The following is a 27,315-nucleotide window of genomic DNA, read 5'->3' on the forward strand; positions in this document are numbered from 1 at the left end:
TATTTCTTTTTGATTCAGTTTTGGTGAACTGTATGTTTCTAGAAAATTGTCCATTTCTTCTAGGTTGTCAAATTTGTTGGCATATAACTTTTCATAGTATTCTCTTATGGTTTTTTGTATTTCTGCAGCATCTTTCATTTCTTATTTTGCTTATTTGGGTCTTCTCTCTTTTCTTCTTGGTGAACCTGGCCAGAGGTTTGCCAATTTTGTTTACCCTTTCAAAGAACCAGCTCTTGGTTTTATTGATTTTTCTATTGCCTTTTAATCTCTATTTTAGTTATTTCCTCTCATCTTTATTATCGCCTTCCTTCTGCTGACTTTAGGTTTTGTTTGTTCTTTTTTTAATTATTTTAGGTGATGAGTTAGGTTGTTTATCTGAGATTTTTCTTGTTTCTTAAAGAAGGCCTGCATCTCTATGAACTTTTCTCTAAGAACTGCTTTTGCTGCATCCCATAGATTTTGTATGGTTGTGTTTTCATTGTCATTTGCCTCAAGGTATTTTTAAATTTCTTTGATTTCATCATTGACCCATTGGTTTTTTAGTAGCATGTTGCTTAGTCTTCATGTAGTAGTTTTTTTCTCATTTATTTTTCTGTGGTTGATTTCTAGTTTCATGCCATCATGGTCAGAAAAGATGCTTAAAATAATTTGTATACTCTTAAATTTGTTGAGGCTTGTTTTTTGCCCTAGTATGTACAACCCTGCATTTTATCCCTTCCCCCTGCACACACATTTACTGCTTTTCACATCATTTTTTACATCTTTTTGTTTTGTGTACCCCTTAACTAGTTATTATGTATATAGATGACTTCACTACTTCTGTCTTTTAACCTTCTTACTAGCTTCATACGTGGTTGATTTACTGCATTTAGTGTATATTTGTCTTTTCAAATAAAAATTTTCCTTTTGTAATTTTCATACTTCTAGTTGTGGTCTTTTCTTTTTCACTGAAAAAAGTCCCTTTAACATTTCTCATAAAGCTGGTTTTATAGTGCTGAACTCTTTTAGCTTTTGCTTATCTGTAAAATATATGACCTCTTCATCAAATCTGAATAAAAGCTTTGCCAGGTAAAGTATTCTTCCTTGTAGGATTTTCCCTTTCATCACTTAAAATATATCATGCCAGTCCCTTCTGGTCTGCAGGGTTTCTGCTAAAAAGTCAGCTGATAGCCTTATGGGAGTTTCCTTGTACATAGCTTGTTGCTTTTTTCTTGCTGCTTTTAATATTCTCTCTTTAATTTTTCCCATTTTAATTACAATATGTCTTGGTGTGGTCTTCTTTGTGTTGATCCTGTTTAGGACTCTGTGCTTCCAAGACCTAAGTGTCTGTTTCCTTTCCCAAGTTAATGAAGTTTTCAGTTATTAAGGCTTTATATAATGTTCTCTGACCCTTTCTCTCTCTGTTCTCCTTCTGAAACCCCTATACTGCAAATGTTAGTTTGCTTGATGTTTTCTCAGAGGTCTCTTAAACTGTCCTCATTTTTTAGAATCTTTTTTCTTTTTTCTGTTCAGCTTCAGTGTTTTCCACTATGCTGTCTTCCAGCTCACTGATCCATTCTTCTGTATCATGTAATCTACTTTTGTTCCTTCTAGTGTATTTTTAATCTCAGTTATTTTATTGTTCATCTCTGTTTGGTTGTTCTTTATATTTTCACTTTGTTAAAAACTTCTGACTTCTTACTCTCTTCATCCAATCTTCTCCTGGGCTCTTTGAACATCTTAATGATCATTACTTTGAACACTCTATAGAGTAGATTGCTTATCTCCACTCCCTTAGTTCTTCTTCTGTGGTTTTATCTCTTTTCTTCATTTGGAGCATATTCCTCATTTTTGCCTAATTTGCTCTTTTTATTTCTATGTGTTTAGTAAGTTGTTTATAGTTTCTAGCCTTGTAAAAGTTACCTTTTTTAGGAGACATCCTGAGTCCCAGCAGTGCATTTTGTCTCTGGTCAGCAGAGTTGTATGCTCTGGGGTATCCCTTATGTTGGCTGTATGTGTCCTTCTGCTGTGGTGGACTGACTACTGTAGATGGTCATATAGGTGTAGCTGACCCCCAGTCTGGTTAGTTGCCTGGCCTTCACTTGTGCAAAGGCTGCTGTACTCTGATTAGCAACATAAGTTCACAAGGTGGCTTGCTGTAGAGCCCCGGAGGGTCCCAGGGATTACGCTGGCCCACTGGTGGGCAGAGCTGTGTTCTGGTGTGAGTGATTTCAGGACCTGTATTCTTGGATCTCTTGGTGGGCTTAAGTCAACCTTTAGAACTCTATTCTAATGAAGGTGGAGACTCCGTAGATGAGCAATACAGAAGGTTTATTTATTTGCTTGCTTTTGTGTTCATTCATTCATTCATTCATTTACATATTAACTTCTTTATTCAATAAATATTTATTGAGCATCTATTTTGTACCAGGCAATCTTTTAGTCATTGAGGATACAGGTGTACATAGATACATACATAGATTAAAAACCTGGCCTCCATAGAGCTTATACTCCAATATTCTAATAGTGACAGATACTAAAAAAACAAATAAATAGATAATATGTGAGGTAGGGTTAAGAAATCTGTGAAAGAACAAAGTAGGATAAGGATATAGAGTCAGGATGGGGAAGGTGCTATTTTCAATGTACCTGGTATGTTAGAGGACCAACTAAGAAACCAGTGGCTGGAGCTGAAAGAACTATAAGGAGAAAATGGTGTCAGAGCAGCAGCAGGGCTGGAGACTATAGAGTTTTATAAGATAGTATGTGTTTGAGCTTTTACTCTGAGTGAACTGGGAACTATTATGGGATCTTGAGTCAAGGAGTGTCATGATCTGACATTTTAGGATTATTCTGCTGCTTTTTAGAGAGTACACTGTATAAAAGCAAGGATAGAAGCAGAAAGACCAGTTTGGAGGCAATTTAAATAATTCAGGAGAAAATAGATGGCTGTCAGATTAGGGAAACAGCAATGGAAGTGGAGAGAAGTGGTCTGGAATCTAAATATATTTCCAAGGCTGGGCTGACAGAAGTTATAAGCTGACAGAATATGCTAACGAACTGGATGTGTGTCATCAGAGAAAGACAGACATCAAAGATGACTCATATTAAGGAATGACTCTAAGTTTTTTTGGTCTAAGAAACTAACTGGTAAAATGAAGATGCCATTTGTGAGATGAGGAATAAAGTGAGATCACAAGGACTTTGATGGCAGGTTTCAAATCAAGAATCATGTTTCAAAAATGTAGAGCCTGAGTTGCCTATCAGACAGCCAAGTAAGGATGTCAAGTAGGAAGGTATAGACATGCATCTGGAGATCAGAGAAAGGTCAGAGGTAGAGATATACATTTGGGTATCATCAGCATATAGATATGGGGCCGTGAGATTGAATGAGTTCACTGAGTAAGAGAAAATAAATAGAGAAGATGACCAAGAACTGAGCCCTAGAATTCTCTAACAAAGGTCAGGATGTTGATAAGAGAGTTATCAGCTCTGTCAAATACTGCTAGTAAATCCAGCAGAATAAGGGATTTTACTTAGAATCCTCATTATGACACAGGTGACTTTTTCTCCCTCATATACAATTGTGGTTCCCATCAATAGCTTTTCCTGCTAATTTGAATATGAAAAATGACCACTAAAATGAAACCAAACCTTCATCCACCACTTGTATGAAGGCTCAGAACTGGCTTCTATTTGGGATCTGTGTGTGTGTCTGTGTGTGTGTGTGAGAGAGAGAGACAGACAGACAGACAGACACAAAGAAACAGAGAGATATTATGCAGAGAAGCACAATAGAATTAGACATTGCCCCTGGCTTTGAGGACTTTGTCTAAAAAGAAAGACAAGAGAACCACTAACTTGTATACACGTGGATTCAAAACATGCTTAAATAACTGCCTGCAGAATTTCAGCATAGAAATATTAAGCAATCAGACAGGTGCTATGGGGCTGGGAAGGATCTATAATGCTTGAAAATTATTGTGACTGCCTTTGGGAAAGCTAAGGAATCTCTATTCAGGAAGCCATGCCTCAGAGTCATTTCTCAAGTTGTGTTATTACATTCTAGATTTGCTTAAGAATGTTCAAAAGTGTTCCACTGTCTAGAGGATAATCTCTCCATAGCCCTGGCTGGCTTTCAAAGTTTTTCAAAAACTCATCCCAGTCAATCCTTCTAACTATTCTAACTTATAGCAAGCACTTCCTTCAAACTCTTAGATCACAAGTTATCTACCTATCATTCATTAGTTGTCTTTTTAAAAAGTTATTAAGATTTTACATTTTTAGAGCACTTTTAAGTTCACAGCAAATTTGATGGGAAGGTACAGAGATTTCCTATATATCCCCTGCTCCCACATATGCATAACCTTCCCCATTATCAATATCCCCCACCAGAGGGTAAATTTGTTACAACTGATGCACCTACATTGGCAGATGATAATCAGCCAAAATCTGTAGTTTACATTACATTTCACTCTTGATGTTGTACATTCTATTGGTTTGTACAAATGCATAACGATAGTATTCATCATTACAGGATCATACAGAGTATCTTCACTGCCCTAAAAAACCCTCTGTGCTGCATGTACTCCTCCCTCCCCCCAATCCCTGGAAGGCACTGATTTTTTTACTGTCTCCATACTTTAGAATATCATATAGTTGACATCAAGCAGTATGTATCCTTTCAGATTGGCTTCTTTCACTTAGTAATATGCATTTACATTTTCTCCATGTCCTTTCACAAATCGGCAGCTCACTTCTTTTCAGCACTGAATAATATTCCATTGTCTGGATGTACCAGAGTGTATTTATCTATTCACCTACTGATGGACAACTTGATTGCTTCTAAGTTTTGGTAGTTATGAATTAAGAGTCTATAAAATCTGTGTGCAGATTTTTGTGTGGACCTAAGTTTTCAAATCCTTTGGGTAAATACTAAGGAGCACAATTGCTGAATCATATGGAAAGAGTAACTTTAGTTTTGTAAGAAACGGCCAACTGTCTTCCAAAGTGGCTGTACCATTTTTCATTTCCACTAGCAATAAATGAGAGCTCTTGCTGCTCCACAACCATGTCAGTATTTGGTGTTGTCAATGTTTGGATTTTGGCCATTCTAATAGATATGTATAGATATCTCATTGTTATTTTAATTGTCTTGTCTTTTTTTTTTAACATCTTTATTGGAGTATAATTGCTTTAAAATGGTGTGGTAGTTTCTGCTTTATAACAAAGTGAATCAGTTATACATATACATATGTACCCATATCTCTTCCCTCTTGCATCCAGCTCCCTCTCACCCTCCCTATCCCACCCATCTAGGTGGTCACAAAGCACCAAGCTGATCTCCCTGTGCTATGCGGCTGCTTCCCACTAGCTATCTATTTTATGTTTGGTAGTGTATATATGTCCATGCCACTCTCTCACTTCGTCCCAGCTTACACTTCCCCCTCCATGTATCCTCAAGTCCATTCTCTAGTAGGTCTGCATCTTTATTCCTGTCTTGCCCCTACGTTCTTCTGACCATTTTTTTTCTTTTCTTTTTTTTTTAGATTCCATATATATGTGTTAGCATATGGTATTTGTTTTTCTCTTTCTGACTTACTTCACTCTGTATGACAGTCTCTAGGTCCACCCACATCACTACAAAAAACTCAGTTTCGTTCCTTTTCAGGGCTAATATTCCATTGTATATACGTACCACATCTCCATCATCCATTCATCTGTTGATGGACACTTAGGCTGCTTCCATGTCTTGGCTATTGTAAATAGAGCTGCAATGAACATTTTGGTACATGACTATTTTTGAATTATGGTTTTCTCAGGGTATATGCCCAGCAGTGGGATTGCTGGGTCGTATGGTAGTCCTATTTTTAGTTTTTTAAGGAACCTCCATACTGTTCTCCAGAGTGGCTGTATGAATTTACATTCCCACTAACAGTGCAAGAGGGTTCCCTTTTCTCCACACCCTCTCTAGCATTTACTGTTTGTAGATTTTTTGATGATGACCATTCTGACTGGTGTGAGATGATATCTCATTGTAGTTTTGATTTGCATTTCACTAATGATTAAGGATGCTGAGCATTCTTTCATGTGTTTGTTGGCAATCTGTATATCTTCTTTGGAGAAATGTCTATTTAGGTCTTCTGCCCATTTTTGGATTGGGTTGTTTGTTTTTTTGATATTGAGCTTCATGAGTTGATGTATGTTTTGGAGATTGATCCTTTGCCAGTTGCTTCATTTGCATATATTTGCTCCCATTCTGAGGGTTGTCTTTTTGTCTTTTTATGGTTTTCTTTGTTGTGCAAAAGCTTTTAAGTTTCATTAGGTCCCATTTGTTTATTTTTGTTTTTATTTCCATTTCTCTAGGTGAGTCAAAAAGGCTCTTGCTGTGATTTATGTCATAGAGTGTTCTGCCTATGTTTTCCTCTAAGAGTTTGATGGTTTCTGGCCTTACATTTAGGTCTTTAACCCATTTTGAGTTTATTTCTGTGTATGGTGCTAGGGAGTGTTCCAATTTCATTCTTTTCCATGTAGCTGTCCAGCTTTCCCAGTACCACTTATTGAAGAGGCTGTCTTTTCTCCACTGTATATGCTTGCCTCCTTTATCAAACATAAGGTGACCATATGTGCGTGGGTTTATCTCTGGGCTTTCTCTCCTGTTCCATTGATCTATATTTCTGTTTTTGTGCCAGTACCATACTGTCTTGATTACTGTAGATTTGTAGTATAGTCTGAAGTCAGGGAGCCTGAGTCCTCCAGCTCCGTTTTTCTTTCTCAAGATTGCTTTGGCTATTTGGGGTCTTTTGTGTTTCCATACAAATTGTGAAATTTTTTGTTCTAGTTCTGTGAAAAATGCCAATGGTAGTTTGATAGGGATTGCATTGAATCTGTAGATTGCTTTGGGTAGTAGAGTCATTTTCATAAAGTTGATTCTTCCAATCCAAGAACATGGTATATCTCTCCATCTATTTGTATCATCTTTAATTTCTTTCATCAGTGTCTTATAATTTTCTGCATACAGGTCTTTTGTCTCGTTAGATAGGTTTATCCCTAGATATTTTATTCTTTTTGTTGCAATGGTAAATGGGAGTGTTTTCTTAATTTCACTTTCAGACTTTTCATCATTAGTGTATAGGAATGCAAGAGATTTCTGTGCATTAATTTAATATCCTGCTACTTTACCAAATTCATTTATTAGCTCTAGTAGTTTTCTGGTAGCATCTTTAGGAGTCTCTATGTATAGTATCTGCAAACAGTGACAGCATTACTTCTTCTTTTCCAATTTGGATTCCTTTCATTTCTCTTTCTTCTCTGATTGCTGTGGCTAAAAACTCCAAAATTATGTTGAATAATAGTGGTGAGAGTGGGCAACCTTGTCTTCTTCCTAATCTTAGGGGAAATTGTTTCAGTTTTTCACATTGAGGATGATGTTGGCTGTGGGTTTGTCATATATGACCTTTATTAGGTTGAGGAAAGTTCCCTCTATACCTACTTTCTGGAGCATTTTTATCATAAATGGGTGTAGAATTTTGTCAAAAGCTTTCTCTGAATCTATTGAGATGATCATATGATTTTTCTCCTTCAATTTGTTAATATGGTGTATCACGTTTTTTGATTTGTGTATATTGAAGAATCCTTGCATTCTGGGGATAAACCCCCCTTGATCATGCTGTATGATCCTTTTAATGTGCTGTTGGATTCTGTTTGCTAGTATTTTGTTGAGGATTTTTGCATCTATGTTCATCAGTGATTTTGGCCTGTAGTTTTCTTTCTTTCTGACATCTTTGTCTGGTTTTGGTATCAGAGTGATGGTGGCCTTGTAGAATGAGTTTGGGAGTGTTCCTCCCTCTACTATATTTTGGAAGAGTTTGAGAAGGATAGGTGTTATCTCTTCTCTAAATATTTCATAGAATTCGCCTGTGAAGCCATCTGGTCCTGGGCTTTTGTTTGTTGGAAGATTTTTAATCACAGTTTCAATTTCAGTGCTTGTGATTGGTCTGTTCATATTTTCTATTTCTTCCTGGTTCAGTCTCAGCAGGTTGTTCATTTCTAAAAATTTGTCCATTTCTTCCAGGTTTTCCAGTTTATTGACATATAGGTGCTTGTAGTAATCTTTCATGATTCTTTGTATTTCTGCAGTGTCAGTTGTTACTTCTCCTTTTTCATTTTTAATTGTATTGATTTGAGTCTTCTTTTTTTTCTTGATACGTCTGGCTAATGGTTTATCAATTTTGTTTATCTTCTCAAAGAACCAGCTTTTAGTTTTATTGATCTTTGCTATCGTTTCCTTCATTTCTTTTTCATTTGTTTTTCTGATCTGATCTGTATGATTTCTTTCCCTCTGCTAACATTGGGGCTTTTTTGTTCTTCTTTCTCTAATTGCTTTAGGTGTAAGGTTAGGTTGTTTCTTTGAGATGTTTACTGTTTCTTGAGGTAGGATTGTATTGCTATAAACTTCCCTCTTAGAACTGTTGTTGCTGCAGGTTTTGGTTTGTCGTGTTTTCATTGTCATTTGTTTCTTGGTATTTTTGGATTTCCTCTTTGATTTCTTCAGTGTTCTCTTGGTTATTAAGTAGTGTGTTGTTTAGCCTCCATGTGTTTGTATTTCTTGCAGATTTTTTCCTGTAATTGATATCTAGTCTCATAGCGTTGTGGTTGGAATAGATACTTGATACGATTTCAATTTTCTTAAATTTACCAAGGCTTGATTTGTGACCCAAGATATGATCTATCCTGGGGAATGTTGCATGAGCACTTGAGAATAATATGTATTCTATTGTTTCTGGATGGAATGTTCTATAAATATCAATTAAGTCCATCTTGTTTAATGTATCATTTAAAGCTTGTGTTTTCTTATTTATTTTCATTTTGGATGATCTGTCCATTAGTGAAAGTGGGGTGTTAAAGTCCCCACTATGATTGTGTTACTGTTGATTTCTCCTTTTATGGCTCTTAGTATTTGCCTTATGTATTGAGGTGCTCCTATGTTGGGTGCATAAATATTTACAATTGTTATATCCTCTTTTGGATTGATCCCTTGATCATTATGTAGTGTCCTTCTTTTTCTCTTGTTATAGTCTTTATTTTGAAGTCTGTTTTGTCTGATATGAGAATTGCTACTCCAGCTTTCTTTTGATTTCCAGTTGCATGGAATATCTTTTTCCATCTCCTCACTTTCAGTCTGTATGTGTCCCTTGGTCTGAAGTGGGTCTCTTGTAGATAACATATTTACGGGTCTTGTTTTTGTATCCATTCGGCCAGTCTATGTCTTTTGGTTGGAGCATTTAATTCCTTTACATTTAAGGTTATTATCGATATGTATGTTCACATTACCATTTTTTAATTGTTTTGGGTTTATTATTGTACATCTTTTCCTTCTCAAGTGTTTCCTGCCTAGAGAAGTTTCTTTAGCCTTTGTTGTAAAACTGGTTTGGTGTTGCTGAATTCTCTTAGCTTTTGCTGGTCTGTAAAGCTTTTAATTTCTCTGTCAACTCTGAATTAAATCCTTGCTAGGTAGAGTAATCTTGGTTGTAGGTTTTTCTCCTTCATCACTTTAATTATGTCCTGCCACTCCTTTCTGGCTTACAGAGTTTCTGCTGAAAGATCAGCTGTTAACCTTATGGGGATTCCCTTATGTGTTATTTATTGTTTTTCCCTTGCTACTTTTAATATTTGTTCTTTGTATTAAATTTTTGATAGTTTGATTAATAGGTGTCTTGGTGTGTTTCTCCTTGGATTTATCCTGTATGGAACTCGTTGTGCTTCCTGGACTTGATGAACTATTTCCTTACCCATATTAGGGAAGTTTTCAACTATAATCTCTTCAAGTATTTTCTCAGTCCCTTTCTTCTTCTCTTCTTTTCTGGGACCCCTATAATTTGAATATTGGTGCATTTAATGTTGTTCCAGAGTTCTCTGAGACTGTCCTCAATTCTTTTCATTCTTTTTTCTTTATTCTGCTCTGCAGTTGTTATTTCCACTATTTTATCTTACAGGTCACTTATCCGTTCTTCTGCCTCTGTTTTTCTTTTATTGATTCCTTCTAGAGAATTTTAAATTTCATTTATTGTGTCGTTCTTCATTGTTTGTTTGCTCTTTCATTGTTCTACGTCCTTGTTAAACATTTCTTGTGTTTTCTCCATTCTATTTCCCAGATTTTGGATCATCTTTATTATCATTATTCTGAATTCTTTTTCAGGTAGACTGCCTATTTCCTCGTCATTTGTTAGGTCTGGTGGGTTTTTGCCTTGCTCCTTCATCTGTTGTGTGTTTCTCTGTCTTCTCATTTTGCTTAACTTACTGTGTTTGGGGTCTCCTTTTCACAGCCTGCAGGTTCGTAGTTTCCTTTGTTTTTGGTGTCTGTCCCCAGGGGCTAAGGTTGGTTTAGTGGGTTGTGTAGGCTTCCTGTTGGAGGGGACTAGTGCCTGTGTTCTGGTGGATGAGGCTGGAACTTGTCTTTCTGGTGGGCAGGTCCATGTCTGGTGGTGTGTTTTGGGGTGTCTGTGGTCTTATTATGATTTTAGGCAGCCTCTCTGCTAATGGATGGGGTTGTGTTCCTTTCTTGCTAGTTGTTTGGCATAGGGTGTCCTGCACTGTAGCTTGCTGGTCATTGAGTGGAGCTGCGTCTTGGTGTTGAGATGGAGTCCTCTGGGAGATTTTTGCCATTTGATATTACATGGAGCTGGGAGGTCTCTTGTGGACCAGTGTCTGGAACTTGGCTCTCCCATCTCAGTGGCACCGCCCTGATGCCTGGCTGGAGCACCAAGAGCCTGTCCTCCACATGGCTCAGAATAAAAGGGAGAAAAGAAAGAAAGAAGGAAAGAAGATAAAATATAATAAAATAAAGTAAAATAAAATAAAATAAAAAGTTATTAAAATAAAATAAAAAATAATTATTAAGAAAAAAAAAATTTAAGTAATAAAAAAAAAAACTAAAAACCCCCCAGACAGACAGAACCCTAGGACAAATGGTAAAACAAAGGTATACAGGCAAAATCACACACAGAAGCATACACATACATACTCACAAAAAGAGAAAAAGGGGAAAAAATATATATATCATTGCTCCAAAATCCACCTCCTCAGTTTGGGATGATTCGTTGTTTATTTAGGTATTCCACAGATACAGGGTACATCAAGTTGATTGTGGAGATTTAATCCGCTGCTCCTGAGGCTGCTGGGAGAAATTTCCCTTTCTCTTCTTTGTTCACACAGCTCCCAGGGTTCAGCTTTGGATTTGGACCCACCTCTCTGTGTAGGTCACCTGAGAGCATCTGTTCTTCGTTCAGACAGGACAGGGTTAAAGGAGCAGGTGCTTCGGGGGCTCTGGCTCACTCAGGCTGGGGGGAGGAAGGGGTACGGATGCGGGGCAAGCCTGCGGTGGCACAGGCTGCCGTGACGTTGCACCAGCCTGAGGCACGCCGTGTGTTCTCCCGGGGGAGTTGTCCCTGGATCACGGGACCCTGGCAATGGTGGGCTGCACAGGCTCCTGGGAGGTGACATGTGGAGAGTGACCTGTGCTTGCTCACAGGCTTCTTGGTGGCTGCAGCAGCAGCCTTAGCATCTCATGCCCATCTCTGGGGTCCGCACTGATAGCCGCGGCTCACGCCCGTCTCTGGAGCTCCTTTAAGCGGCACCCCTAATCCCCTCTCCTCGCGCACCAGGAAACAAATAGGCAAGAACAAGTCTCTTGCCTCTTCGGCAGTTCCAGACCTTCTTCCGGACTCCCTCCTGGCTAGCTGTGGTGCACTAGCCCCCTTCAGGCTGTGTTCACGCAGCCAACCCCAGTCCTCTCCCTGCGATCTGACCGAAGCCCGAGCCTCACCTCCCAGCCCCCGCCTGCCCTGGCGGGGGAGCAGACAAGCCTCATGGGCTGGTGAGTGGTGGTCGGCATGGATCCTCTATGCGGGAATCTCTCTGCTTTGCCCTCTGCACCCCTGTTGCTGCGCTCTTCTCCGGGGCTCCGAAGCTTCCCCTTCTGCCACCCGCAGTCTCCGCCCGTGAAGGGACTTCCTATTGTGTGGAAACCTTTCCTCCTTCACAGCTCCCTCCTACTGGTGTAGGTCTCGTCCCTATTCTTTTGTCTCTGTTTTTCCTTTTTTTTTTTTTTTTTCCTTACCCAGGTACGTGGGGAGTTTCTTGTCTTTTGGGAGGTCTGAGGTCTTCTGCCAGCGTTCAGTAGGTGTTCTGTCGGAGTTGTTCCACATGTAGATGTATTTCTGATGTATTTGTGGGGGGGAAGGTGATCTCTACGTCTTACTCTTCCATCATCTTAAAGCTCCTCCCTGTCTTGTTTTTAAAAGTGTGTTTCTTATCTCCTCAAACAGAGGAGATAAGAAGCTATGGAACAAATGAGACATTATTTTACTTTTGTTTCTGTCCACTACTAAAAATTATTATTAAGTGGGTACTTAATAATGCTATTTCGATGAATGCACAAAAATGCCACATATGTTCTTTACCTGTCATTCCTAGTGTTTACCCAGAGGTAATGCAACTAAGAAAAAGATGAACAGAAACATTTTGTGGGTGGTGGATAAACATTGGTGACATATTCAGCTGGTGTGTTTTCTAAACTTAAGCAGAATATAAATGAAGAAATTTAAATCAATATTTGGTGTGTATATTATTTGTCTTCAGAGAACTTCATAAAACTTCTCTCAAAGCTGCCCTCCTTCCTGCCAAGTAAGTCATGACATACTTCCACAAAAAGAAAAACAATGCCTTGACCCACGGACCTTAACTCGAGTGATTAAATAACTTATCTTCTAGGCTGGGACAATTTTGACAAAGGGGATACTAATAACAATTACACCAGATAAGCAGACATGAGCCAGGACAATCCTAGAGAAATTTCCTGGGTCATGGACTCCTTGAAAACGGGTAGAAGCTATAGTTTCTTCCTCTAGAAAAATCTTACCTTAAGTTTCAGGATATACTCACCCCCCATAGCCTGTCCCAATTCACTGATTAAGAATCCCTGACTCACATGACCTCATGTCCATCTGAATGCTCCACTCCCTCAGTAAACTCACTGCCCACATTAAAAGGTTAAAATGATCCTCAAAGGTCCCTAAATTAAACCAGAAGGAAAAAATATATATAGATATCATTTTCTGTAGCTGATATATGTTTTCAACCAAAATGTTTATAAAGTTCATATCTGTGGAGAAAATCCTATTTTCTAAAGCTTGTCCTTAAAAGTAGGAGATATGTTCCCATTTAGGGAAACATAATTAAATATTTTTCTATCTATATGAGCATAGTAATTACTTTTGAAATAGATCTATATTCTTCAGTACGTTCAAATAAAACCCTAAGCCCTTTGTCCTTGAACTCTTTTTGGTCTCCTTGACATGCAGTTATAAACTCACCGAACTTGTTATAATGTCTGAGGGAGCTTGGTTACTGTACCACATCATGCCAGTAGGTGCCACTGTAACATGCTGGGCTTCTCTGGGAAGAGTTCTTAAACTACTTATTTTGTGATTTCAAATTTTCAACAAAAAGATTATAATAATCTCATTATAAAGTTTCAAACAAGGCTTCATGTGTATGCACTCTACTCATTCTGTTCCTTCAATTTTCTAAATATAATGAGTAAAAATATACAAGAAACAATCATAGGACACTGCTAGTCAGTTGTCCTAAAAGTTGTCAGTGTTTCTGTACACATACACACATACTCACACACACACACGTACATACACACACACACACACACACACACATATTTTTAGGATGGACTTTTACAACTTAAGGATTTTTTAAATAATATTTTTTTAAATTTAAAGTTACTACAATCTCATAGAAAATTTGAAATCACACACAAAAATAGAAAATGTTTAAATCACCCACAATTCTATCATTCAGAGATAACCACTACTATCATATGCCTACAAATTTTTCTGTATATTTTCCTATATATAGAATACACATAAAGAAAAAGTATATACACATATAATCCCCTGCTTGTCTTTTTTTCAACTCATATAAAAGTATAGACACTTTCCAAAAATCTAGAATTTAGAGTCAGAGAAGACCCTAATGATCTCCTTCTTTGTTTAATGCAGTTTCATTATAGATGAAGACATAAAGACCTGGATCTTGCCCAACTTTTTGATTTTCAAGTGAACAATTAGACAAAGAACCTGTATTTCAGTAAGTAAATTGTTTATTAATATATAATCTCAAATTTAGATGTTATAGAATAGTTCAATAAACATGTATAGACTATCTACTACAACTACAATTGTACTTTTTTGAATAGTACTTGAGAGATAACAAAGAACTTTCTTGTGAATTATTTTCTTTAATCTCCAGAATGTGGGAAATACCATTATTATTATAACTTCCATTTTAGACATTAGGGAATTGAGGTTCAAACAGGTCAAACAACATGCCAAAAATCATATAAGAAGTAAATGGATGAGCTGAAATTTGAAATTTAATCCTCTGATCTCAAACCCCATGTTATTTTTAGTATAGTATTGTAATCCAGGTAGTAAAGTTAATTAAAAAGAGTCAGTCCTTAAGTGATCTTACAATTTTGCTGAAGAGACAAAATATGTTAATCAGAATGTATGAACAGACAGAGAAACAAACAAGAAAAGCTAGAATTTATTGAATATTCACTAGGGGCTGAGCACTGTGCTAAAAATTTTCTTGCATTATCTGATTTGAGCCTCGCCTCTGAGGTAAGAACTATTTTCCCCATTTTACATGTGAAAAAACTGAGGCTTAGAGAGGTCAAATAATAAATCAGTTAAAGAACTAGGGTTCAGCCTCAGACAGCTGGACCACAGAATCATTATGCTGAATAATTATGATACAAATACAATGAATCTTCTTCACTGAACAACTTGAAGTTCTGTTTGAACCATTAAATCTGACATCATTCCCAGTGCTGGGAGTGGTGGGAAGAAGCTTCATAGAAGTTGTAGAGTGTTAGTCTGTTAAAAATCAGTGGGACTTAAACTGGACTTTGACATTGAGTAGCAACAGTGGATGAAATGAGATTAAGAACAGAACTGTTGCCATTGCAGGTGTGGGCAAGAGCAAGAGAAAGGTAGAAACAGGAAAGAATGTGGCAACCCATACAGTTAAAAGCCTAAACCACAGCTTGAATAAATGTTTTGAGCCAGATTTGGAAGGGCCAAATGTCTGGATAAAGAGTTTGGGCTTTGCCATTAAAGAATTGAGAGCCACTGAAGATTTTTGAATGCAAAAGTCTGACAATGGTGTGCCATTGGGGAGGTGTTTCTGGAAGGGAAGGATGTGTAGGTTAGTATAATTGGCATTGAACAGCAGCAGCTGTCAGCCGCTTCAGCTTAAAAGTTCATCTTTGGTTTTGCCTACAGAGTTAAGGAAAGAATCATTGCTGTCCATGGTTCTATTGAGGCTACAGCCTGGGGCAAGGTTGGAAAAAAAATAAATGTCAGCCTGATTCCTTCTGTTGAGAGGCAAAAAAGAGAGCATAAACTCCACTCTGCTTTAGCAGTGTGAATTTTAGTATTCACATTTCAATAGTTCTCAAGTCTGAATGCACGTTAGAGTTACCTGCGGCACTTTTCAAAAGCACAAATGCTCCTGATCCACCCGCTGGAAACTGATTTACTTTCTTAGGGAGGAGCCCAAACATTGGGAATTTTGACAGCTCCCAGACTATTCTAATGTATAGCAATGGATAGAGAGCCATAGTTGCAACGGAGGAAGCTAAAACTAATGCTGTGTGTGTCTTATGGTCTTAAAACGAAATCTCCTTTCCAAATCTATTGTTTAAACCTGAGCATCCAGCCTCTTATAGTCAGAAAAGCATTTTAAAGGGTATCTTTGGATACTTTCTTTTACATTTCTGTATAACTTTGTGCAGAAGCCAGGAGAAGTAATGGAAAAACTTAATTGACCTGTCAGGGATTTTTTTCCCCTTGATTCTACTTCTCTTATGTCTCTTAAATGTAAGAAGGCAGGGGCTGATCTTACATGCAAACTTACCATCCAGTCCTACCTTTCTGGCTCATCTTCTTACTTTCCCTCCACTAACTTTCCCTATTCATTCAACAACTACTGTGTTCTCAGCAGTTGGTGCCAATGCAAGTAAGACACTTTCTTTCCTCAAGACACATTTGGCTGAATCATACTTCAAGTCTCAGCCAAGGCAAGTCTTACCTCTTTCATGGGTCTTTCCCTGGTGGACTCCACTTTTGAGAGGGTTTTAGCTCTTCTCTCTCAAATTGCAATTCCTCAGGTACCTTTATGTCCTGCTCACTGGAGATGCTCCATGAACCTTCTCTAACAGTCTTCCATGATAAACTTCTCCCCATACTCATCACCCTTGAACTCCACTTGTGAGTCCTGATGTTTAGGTAGTAGCAAACTCCCATCTTTTTCATTTTCTCATCTGCTCATTCTAATTAGAGTTAATGATTCATGGACTGTAGCTTTTTCTGAGGAGGCCTCCACAGGATACTGGACCCCTCCTCCTAGGATGGAACCTGGAAACTTGGATATTTTTATACCTCCTAGATGATGTTAATTGTTAGCCAAGTTTAGAAAGAACTTTCTAGAGCAATATTTTAAGTTTATTTTATATTTAAATGCACAGTAAATAAAACATTTTTACCCTGCAACTCAATGCCACCACATCCATAACTGAAACAAATATATACCTACTATATGTGAAGTATTCTGATATTTTCTATCCTATTTTAGTTCATTTTTAAAAATGGGAATCTTACAATTCTTTACTGGGTTGCATCTCTTAGTTTGAAAAATACTCTTCTAGAATTTAGCACAATTATTCACATAAGTATTTGAAAAATACTAGTGGTATTGATTTATATCTTTTTATTTTACTTCTAGGGAATGTTTTTTTACTTAAAAATATCTCCCTATCCCATTTCTCTCTCTTTTAAGCTAAGTTATGAGTATAAGCCACTTCCCTGAGGCTGCTTACTATATCCCAGCTCTCTGTTTCTTTAAATCTTCAGAAAGTCTTGGTGCTTCCAGTAGGCATTTTTTTGGACAACTTCACCCATGCTCCAGCTCATAAGGACAAGAGAATAGCTCCTTTCAACACCATAAAGACCTTACCATATATCTTGGTTTGTATTGTATATCTTCCTTGGTGGACTTTAGCCTCCTAGAGAACACAGACCTTGTCTGCCTCTACGTTTATTTCAAGAACTGTCAATACTGCTGTATACCATTTGTTTGTTCAATACATAGTTGTTGAGTGATTGTCTTGTGGCTCCTAACTTGGACTATGTGTAATAAAACTTGATATCAATTTATTCAGGCAGAGACCTCTTAATATACCAAGCTGTCATTTCTAGCTTTACAGTTGAAAGACAAGATGGTTGACACTCACACCAAGACAGATTGCATCACCTGTTCTCCAAAGTGAGAAAGTAAGGACAGGTGCTAACCCAAAGGGAATCAACAATACAGGAGCTGATTCATTCTTTCCTTTTTCTTTGGGGGGGGGTAATTTTTGGACGAGGCCCTGAAAATAATTGACAGGCCACATCATTTAATTGCAGAGATAGAGCTATGAAGAGCCCTCTCGATTTTCCATTCAGTGTTAATTGGACCAAAGAAGGTGCTAAGAGGACCTCTCAGAGACTGAAGGAAGTTCTCTTAGTTACCTGACAAAAAGCTGATGCCAAGCACCTCACTAGTAAGTTGGATTTCACATGGATGCTGTGGATGCTGCTCAGAGAAAATGTTTAGATTTTTAAAAATGGTTTATGGGTAATACACTGTACTCTGATTGAAATTAATAGGGTTAAATGTGAGCTTAATTTTTAAAATATTCCGTTTTAGGTATCTAGGTTATGTTAGGCTACATAATAACCATATTACAGAAGCTATGTAGAGAAATAATAATAATTAAGAAACAGAACATTTCCATGCTGAAAGGCTAATTTTTATCACAGTGAGATCTAGTTAAATTTATAGGGCCATATTTTATATACATATACACAGAGATATACATACAGATATATATTTATATCAAGACTAGCTAATGCCATTAAAGAGGCCCAAATTCTGTGTAGAAAGAGAATGAACTCCTCTGAACTGATTATCGATATCTGAGACTGATAACTTCTTTGAATAAATTGGATTAAATAACTGCATGAAGATCAGAAGATACAATTTTCTTTTGATTTTTATAAATTTGCTTTACAGATTTCTTTTCATTCATTCAACAATAATTTATTGAGTACTCCTGATGTGGCAGGCAAAATGCCAGGTTCCTGACATTAAGGAGCTCTCAATCTAGTAAGAAAGCATATAAACAAAAAGGTTTTTTGAATGCTAAGTTTCAATAGAAAACATAATAGAAACCTTCTTGGCTGATGTAATTCAAACCAGTATTTTGTGTGTTGAGAATGATAGTTAAAGGGGAAAATTATAATAAATACTAATGCTATAAGTACTGTATATTTTGCTTAAAATGATAATCAATTAACTAATTTTAATGTAGGTCAAGGATTTTTGTGTACAGGTTCAATAATTGGAGTTTCACATGCTCTTTCTTATGTAAACCACATCCATCATGCATTATATACTAATTTCCAATTTTATTTTTCATTTTATTTTGAAGAGTGAAAAATTAAAATACCAGCATCAAAACAATCTGAGTTCTGAACCCCTCTGGAATGTCATGTTTTTCGTCCCTACTCTTTTACAATTTTTCACCCATCCCTAATTTGACTTGCTTTTATCAAATCATTCTAAACCAATAACTTAATTTTCACAGAAATAACAACCCCTTTTCTTTCACACTCATATTTCATCAATTTAAATAATATATGATTTAGTTACATAATTACAATTAAAAATTCAATTGTCATAAACAAATACAGGAATGAACTTCGTTGATTCTTGGAAGTGTGCTATTCAAATGCTGGTGAGAACTGATGTGAGGGCACTAGACAGCAGAGTACCAGCCTCACCATCCTGTGTGCCCTGTCAGCTGCTTTATGGAGGACGGAAAACATAAGTTAATATAAAAAATTAATTATTTGAAAAGTCAAGAGAATTCCTAGTGTTGTAATCATGAGTTGAGCAAAATGGAGCAGGAGCATAGAAGAAGTTAGAGAAGGGTTCATAGAGGTAGGGGTATTTGAACTGGATCTTGAGGCTTGAGAGGGGTTTTCAACATGAAGAAGCAGAAAAGGATATTCCAGCCTGAAGAAACAGCTTGTAAAAGTTCAGAGAATCAAGAAGGATATGGAGTACTTGAGGCGAAATTGGAAGTTGAGGGTGATTGTAGCATAGAATTTAATGGGCAGAGTAGCAAAAGATGAAGTTGGATGAGTAGGATGGGATAGATGGTAGAAGGGTGTAATAATTAATTAGAGACAAAATGTAATTTAGACCACATGATTTATTAATTTATAAAAGTAGGCTGGGTATTCATTATGTATTTATTAAAGAAATGTAAAGGGAAATAGCTTAGTGTCTATTATTGTGTATCCCTTCCGGCAGAATAACCAAGTCAATATTAAATCTTGCCTAGAATGTATTTTTAAAATAAATTTAAGTAAGTAATAAATTTAAGTATTTTTAAAATAAATTTAAATTGTCTTCTAAGTAGAAGGCTTGAAGTAATGCTTTTTATTTGAAGAAGGCTTGTGTATCTGAAAACTCAACACTAAAAAAGAAAAAAATCCAACTAGAAAATGGTCAAAAACATGCACAGACATTTCATTGAAGAGAATACACAGATGGCAAATAAACACATGAAAATATGTTCAACATCATTAACTATCAGAGAAATGAAAATTTCAGCCACAGTGAGATATCACTACACTCATATCAGAATGGTTAAAATGGAAAATTATGGTGAGGAAAAATGGTGTAAAGGATACAAAGAAACTGGATCACTCACACATTGCTGGTGGGAATGTAAAATGATATAGCTACTTTAGAAAATGGTTTCTTTCAAAACTGAAAATCTACTTAATATCTGGTTGTACACCCAGAAATTTCAGTCTTGAGTATTTATTCCAGGAAAATGAAAGTTATTTTCATGCAAGAACATTACACAAATATTCATAGCAACTTTATTTATAATAACCCAATTTGGAAACTACCCATACATCTTTCAATGGTTGCATAGTCAAATAAACTGTAGTAATCTCTACCATGGAATACAATTCAGCAAGAACAAGGAGCAAACTTGCCACACCCAAAACTTGGATGAACCTCAAGGAAATTATGCTGAATGAAAAAAAATCTTAAAAGGACATATAATGCGTGATTCTATTTGTGTAACATTCTTGTAATACATAATTATAGAGATGGAGAACAGATTATTAGTTCCCAGGGATTAAGGGTGTTGATGAGGGCATGGAAAAAAGAAGTGTGGCTATAGAGGAATAACAGAAATCTTTGTGGTAATGGCACAGTTAAGTATCTTGGTTGTGGTGGTGATTAGACAAGGCTACACATGTGATAATATTTCCTAGAACTATACACACATTCCCACATGAATGTGTGAATATATAATTGGTGAAATCTTAATAAATTCTACGATTATGCTCATGTCAAATTCCTGATTTTAATAATGTACTAGATGGGCTTCCCTGGTGGCGCAGTGGTTGAGAACCTGCCTGCCAATGCAGGGCACACGGGTTCGAGCCCTGGTCTGGAGGATCCCACATGCCGTGGAGCGACTAGGCCCGTGAGCCACAGCTACTGAGCCTGCGCGTCTGGAGCCTGTGCTCCGCAACAGGAGAGGCCGTGACAGTGAGAGGCCCGTGCACCGCGATGAAGAGTGGTCCCCACTCGCCGCAACTGGAGAAAGCCCTCGCACAGAAACGAAGACCCAACACAGCCAAAAATAAATAAATAAATAAATTTATAAAAAAAATGAAAATAAAAATAATGTACTAGAATCATGTAAGACATTAACATTGGGAGAGGATGGGAGAATGGTGCACTGGACTTCCCTATATGTTTCTTTGCAGCTTCCTCTGAATCTAGTTATTTCAAAATAAAAAGTTTTTTAAAACTTTATATGTGTATGTGTTATAATTTTGATATGTTCTATTCCTTGTGCCAAGTATAAATGTTCAGCCATGCTTGTTACCTGGTAACAGCTTCTGTGTTAGGAATTCTTTACTAGGGTGTGAAAAATCTATTAAGGATCAAGTTTAAGCTCAAAGCCACAAAATATATGATGGATGTATCTTACCCTTGACTAAGTGATAGGCTTTATGATGGCTGGCTTCAAAACTCCCTACATGTCTTGTGTAGAATGGATCTTGGCAAGAGAAAATTGTTTATGGGAAATACACATTGATTATATTGAGTAATGTCTGCCACATAGTCAACCTCAACATATTAATTCATCTTTTCTTTAAGGAAGGGCATTTAATATAGCATATTTCAAAATAAACTAACAGAAACCATTTAGTTACTAACAAACATGTTTTTCTGACCAATATCCTAATGAAAGCAAGAAAATCACTTCATATTAATATATATATGGATTCAAGAAAATTCTAAAAAGTTTCATTCCACATGCAAACTCTTAGAGCCATTTTCCTTTGCAGGCCTGCAGGGTGGGTTTTCAGGATTGTAATGAAGATGTTATTTTTACCTACCCTTTTAAAAAAATGCCTAAACTTTCATATCTAAGGGACAATACTTTTTCTTTCAGATACAGAAATCAGACATAATGCAAGTCCCCTTAGAGGGGAGAGAAATGATGACTTCAATTTCTTTCAAGAGTTAGGTTACTAGTATAAGGCACTTTGATGACTACAGGTTTGATTAGCAAGGCCAAGCAAGGGTACCTGAAAAGAAGACAGGGACATGGCCTCTGAAGAGAGAGGCAGACATCGAAAAAGGAGATGGGGGAAATGGCTCACAGCAGGCTCTGAAGTTAGACTAATTGCATTTAAATTCAAATTCTGTTGCTTGCTACCTGTGCCATGTTTCCTCCTTTTAAAACAGGTATATTCATATAAACTACTTCATGGGGTAGCCATGAAGAGTCCAGAAGCCCAGCATTAGGTTCATAGGGGCCCACAGTCAATGGTAGCCAGTGGTGCTGGTGGCAATGACTGTTGTAAGATTGTCGAACCTCAACCCCACAGAGTACATCTCTCGTGTACGTTTTACATGTCCCATCTTGGCTCACAGTCACAGGAAGGACTCTGCAGATTGCAGACCTGGGCTTCTACAGATACCACTTTCGACAAAAAAAGATACAATTCTGTCCAATACTTAGAAAAATTTCTCCAACTACTTATCATTCTCTGGAAAGCAATAATCTCTTCTTTTGGTTGAGTGTCTCTGGAAGGGTTTAGTTTGCTACCCACAGCAGGTGATCAATAACTGCTAGCTGACAATCATGAAGAAAGTATATTATCATAGGTGTTGTTTGAATGCATGAAACAGAAACCTACTAAAACCAATTTAGCAAAAACAAAAAAACAAACAAACAAACAAAAAAAACCGGTGTAAATCCCAATTATGAGATAGGCATTGTGTTTTATGCCCAGGACCTGAAAAGTCATCAAGCAGCCATTCTTTCTCCATCTTTCAGAGACAGCTTGTCTCCACCCTTCCACTTAAATCTTTCATTCTCCTTCCTGCATTAGATCATCTACAAGGTTCGTGGATTCTGCTCCCCCATAACATTGGCTTGAAGGTGGCTTTGGTGTCCTGGAAGCTTGGAAGAATTACAGTTTAGTGCCTAACACTCCTTGACTGGCTCAATCTCCATATTTTACTTCCATTCTCCTGAGAGACTGAAAATGCTTGACTACCTCAGGCAGACATTCGTCTCTGGTTCAAGGGATGGAGTCTGTGGTTTGAGTCCTGCCCCTGTTGGGCTGTGGGCATAGCAGCTTCTCAACAAGAAAGGATGGGCAGGGAGAATACAATGAGTATTTCTAGAACATGAACACAAATATTTCAGAAATAATTATCAAAGGAATTTTCAAATTGAAAATGAATGCAATTTTCAAAGTATAGGTCTTGATATTGATCCAACTTTAGATCAGGTTATGGGGCCCATCCTCATGTATGTACAGAGTAAGTGTTCCCCAACATTTTGTCAATTCAAGGCTGACAGGAAAAGGTCCTGCTTCAACAACCTGACCTTAGACAGGCACATTATTCTTGGATGGTCCAATTTCTATACTTTTGCTACTTTTGCTCCAAATGGTCAATGAATGTGCATTTCCCCTATCACGGGTTGAGATCTCCCTAATATCCAGCTAAGTGTCATCTAAGGCACAAAGGCAAAGGGGCAGGGGGACCGCCAGCAGCAGTCCTAATGCACCACCGTGTTGTGGATCTTGACTCCTCATCCAATTCCCTTGGTCTTGTTGTCTCAGTCTCTGGTGTCTCAGCTGCTCTTTGCAGCATATTAAAGACTTGCTGTCTCTATTAGCCACCAATAATGCACTAATACATTCGTTCTCCTATTACCTCGGACACTAATTTGGTGGAATTGGATAGTGACAGCACATGGATGTTGTTGAAGTTAATGACCCAGAAATTTACAAGATAAGTCACATTAGTAGTTAAATTGATTGTAATCATTGTATCACTGAGCAGAATCTGCATTAAGTACAGTATATTGTGCTCTGTCTTTCACAACTCCATTAATTGAGAGAAAGAGGTGATCAGAATCTTCAGCCTTTTTATCTTCCTTCCTGTTGTCACAATGATTCTGTTGGGACTTCTACTTTCTCTTACATCTTGAAGAGAAAGATGTTAAGTACACAAGGAAAGAATGGGATTTTAATTTATACATCTGTGAATTCAAATAGTTATGAATTCAAACAGGTCACTCAAGTAGTTATGGTTATTTATTTCTTCCTTTATTGGGTATCTACTGCTTTCTTGGTCTCATGATTTATGCTAGGTAATTCAGGACAAATTGTAAGACATGGATTTTGCCCTCAAGGAGCTTACATTTGAAGTAGAATAATGCATCAATGACGAGACAGAAGACTCTATGTGAAAGTCACAGTGAATGGAATAATCACTTCTGAGGAGGGACACGCTGAATTAGACAGAGAGGTTGTCATGCTGGAGATGGGATTTCAGATAGAGATTAAAATATTTCTAAGATTTTGATAAAAATTAGTGATCAAGTCTTTATCTTTTAATTTATAGATAAAAATATTATTCAAAATATATTTACACTTGCATAATTTTCACAAATTAATAAACCTTGTTTTCCTCATCTATTAAATGGGGATAATATTGTTGGTCTCATATGTCTTTGATAATATGAAAATAATCAAAGAGGACATAAATATTCCATATCTCATTTAATTTTTTAAGAAAATTAAATGCCACTTGAAGCCAAGATAGAAGTAACATGAAGGGTCAGTCTTAAATATATTATGTGGGTTATAAATAAACAAGATGCTAAGATGGCAGAGTAGAAGGATGTGCGCTCACTCCCTCTTGTGAGAGCACTGGAATCACAACTAACTGTTGAACAATCATTGACAGTAAGACACTGGAACTCAGCAAAAAATATATCCACATCCAAAGACAAAGGAGAAACCACAGTGAGACAGTAGGAGGGGCACAATCACAATAAAATCAAATCCCATAACTGCTGGGTGAGTGACTCACAAAATGGAGAACACTTATACAACAGAAGTCCAACCACTGGAGTGAAGGTTCTGAGCCCCACGTCAGGCTTCCCAACCTGGGAGTCTGGCAATGGAAAGAATAATTCCTAGAGAATCAGACTTTGAAGGCTAGTGGGATTTGATTGCAGGATTTCGACAGGACTGGGGGTAACAAGACTCCACTCTTGGAGGGCACACACAAAGTAATGTGTGCATCGGGACCCAGGGGAAGGAGCAGTGACCCCATAGTAGACTGAACCAGACCTACCTGCTAGTGTTGGAGGGTCTGCAGCAGAGGCGGGGGGTGGCTGTGGCTCACCGTGAGGACAAGGACACTGGTAGCAGAAGTTCTGGGAAGTACTTCTTGGTGTGAGCCCTCCCAGAGTCCACCATTAGCCCCACCAAAGAGCCTGGGTACGCTCCAGTGTTCGGTCACCCCAGGCCAAACAATCAACAGGGAAGGAACCCAGCCCCACCCATCAGCAGACAAGTGGATTAAAGTTTTACAGAACTCTGCCAACCAGAGCAACACCCAGCTCTACCCACCACCAGTCCCTCCCATTAGGAAACTTGCACAAGCCTCTTAGATAGCCTCATCCACCAGAGGGCAGACAGCAGAAGCAAGAAGAACTATAATCCTGCAGCCTGTGAAATGAAAACCTCATTCAGAGAAAGATAGACAAGATGAAAAGGCAGAGGGCTATGTACTAGATGAAGGAACAAGATAAAACCCCAGAAAAACAACTAAATGAAGTGGAGATAGACAACCTTCCAGAGAAAGAATTCAGAATAATGATAATGAAGATGTTCCAGGACCTCGGAAAAAGAATGAAGGCAAAGATCGAGAAGATGCAAGAAATGTTTAACAAAGACCTAGAAGAATTAAAGAACAAACAAACAGAGATGAACAATATGATAACTGAAATGAAAAATACACTAGAAGGAATCAATAGCAGAATAACTGAGGCAGAAGAATGGATAAGTGACCTGGAAGAGAGAATGATGGAATTCACTGCCACAAAACAGAATAAAGCAAAAAGACTGAAAAGAAATGAAGACAGCCTAAGAGACCTATGGGACAACATTAAATGCAACAAAATTTGCATTATAAGGGTCCCAGAAGGAGAAGAGACAAAGAAAGGACCTGAGAAAATATTTGAAGAGATTATAGAGGAAAACTTCCCTAACATGGGAAAGGAAATAGTCACCGAAGTCCAGGAAGTGCAGAGAGTCCCAGGCAGGATAAACCCAAGGAGAAACATGCCGAGACACATAGTAATCAAATTCACAAAAATTAAAGACAAAGAAAAATTACTGAAAGCAACAAGGGAAAAATGACAAATAACATACAAGGGAACTCCCATAAGGTTAAGAGCTGATTTCTCAGTAGAAACTCTACAAGCCAGAAGGGAGTGGCATGATATATTTAAAGTGATGAAAGGGAAGAACCTACAACCAAGATTACTCTACCCAACAAGGACCTCATTCAGATTCAATGGAGAAATCAAAAGCTTTACAGACAAGCAAAAATTAAGGGAATTCATCACCACCAAACCAGCTCTAGAACAAATGCTAAAGGAACTTCTCTAAGTGGGAAACACAAGAAAAGAAAAGGACCTACAAAAACAAACCCATAACAATTAAGAAATGATAATAAGAACATACATATAGATAATTACCTTAAACGTGAATGGATTAAATGCTCCAACCAAAACACAGCCTTGCTGAATGGATACAAAAACAAGGCCCATATATATGCTGTCTACAAGAGACCCTCTTCAGACCTGTGACACATACAGACTGAAAGTGAGGAGACGGAAAAAGATATCCCATGCAAATGGAAATCAAAAGAAAGCTGGAGTAGCAATACTCATATCAGATAAAATAAACTTTAAAATAAAGAATGTTATAAAAGACAAGGGAGGACACTACATAATGAGCAAGGGATCAATCTAAGAAGAAGATATAACAATTATAAATATATATGTACCCAACATAAGAGCACTGCAATACATAAGGCAACTGCTAACAGCTATAAAAGAGGAAATTGACAGTAACACAATAATAGTGGGGGATTTTAACACCTCACTTACACCAATGGACAGGTCTTCCAAACAGAAAATTAATAAGGAATCAGAAGCTTTAAATGACACAATAGACCACATAGATTTAATTGATATTTATAGGACATTCCATCCAAAAATAGCAGAGTACACTTTCTTCTCAAGTGTGCATGGAACATTCTCCAGGATAGATCACATCTTGGGTCACAAATCAAGCCTCAGTAAATTTAGAGAAAATTGAAATTATATCAAGCATCTTTCCTGAGCACAACACTATGAGATTAGAAAACAATTACAGGGAAAAAAACGTAAGAAACACAAACATATGGATGCTAAACAATATGTTACTAAATAACCAAGAGATCACTGAAGAAATCAACAAGGAAATTAAAAAAAAAAAAACCTAGAGACAAATGACAACAGCAACACAACTATCCAAAACCTATGGGATGCAGCAAAAGCAGTTCTAAGAGGGAAGTTTATAGCAATACAAGCCTACCTCAAGAAACAAGAAAAATCTCAAATAAACAATCTAACCTTACCCTTAAAGGAACTAGAGAAAGAAGAACAAACAAAACCCACAGTTAGTAGGAGGAAAGAAATCATAAAGATCAGAGCAGAAACAAATGAAATAGAAACAAAGAAAACAATAACAA

This window comes from Balaenoptera musculus, chromosome 14 (genome assembly GCF_009873245.2).
Source record: "Balaenoptera musculus isolate JJ_BM4_2016_0621 chromosome 14, mBalMus1.pri.v3, whole genome shotgun sequence".
In the NCBI taxonomy this organism is placed as follows: Eukaryota; Metazoa; Chordata; class Mammalia; order Artiodactyla; family Balaenopteridae; genus Balaenoptera; species Balaenoptera musculus.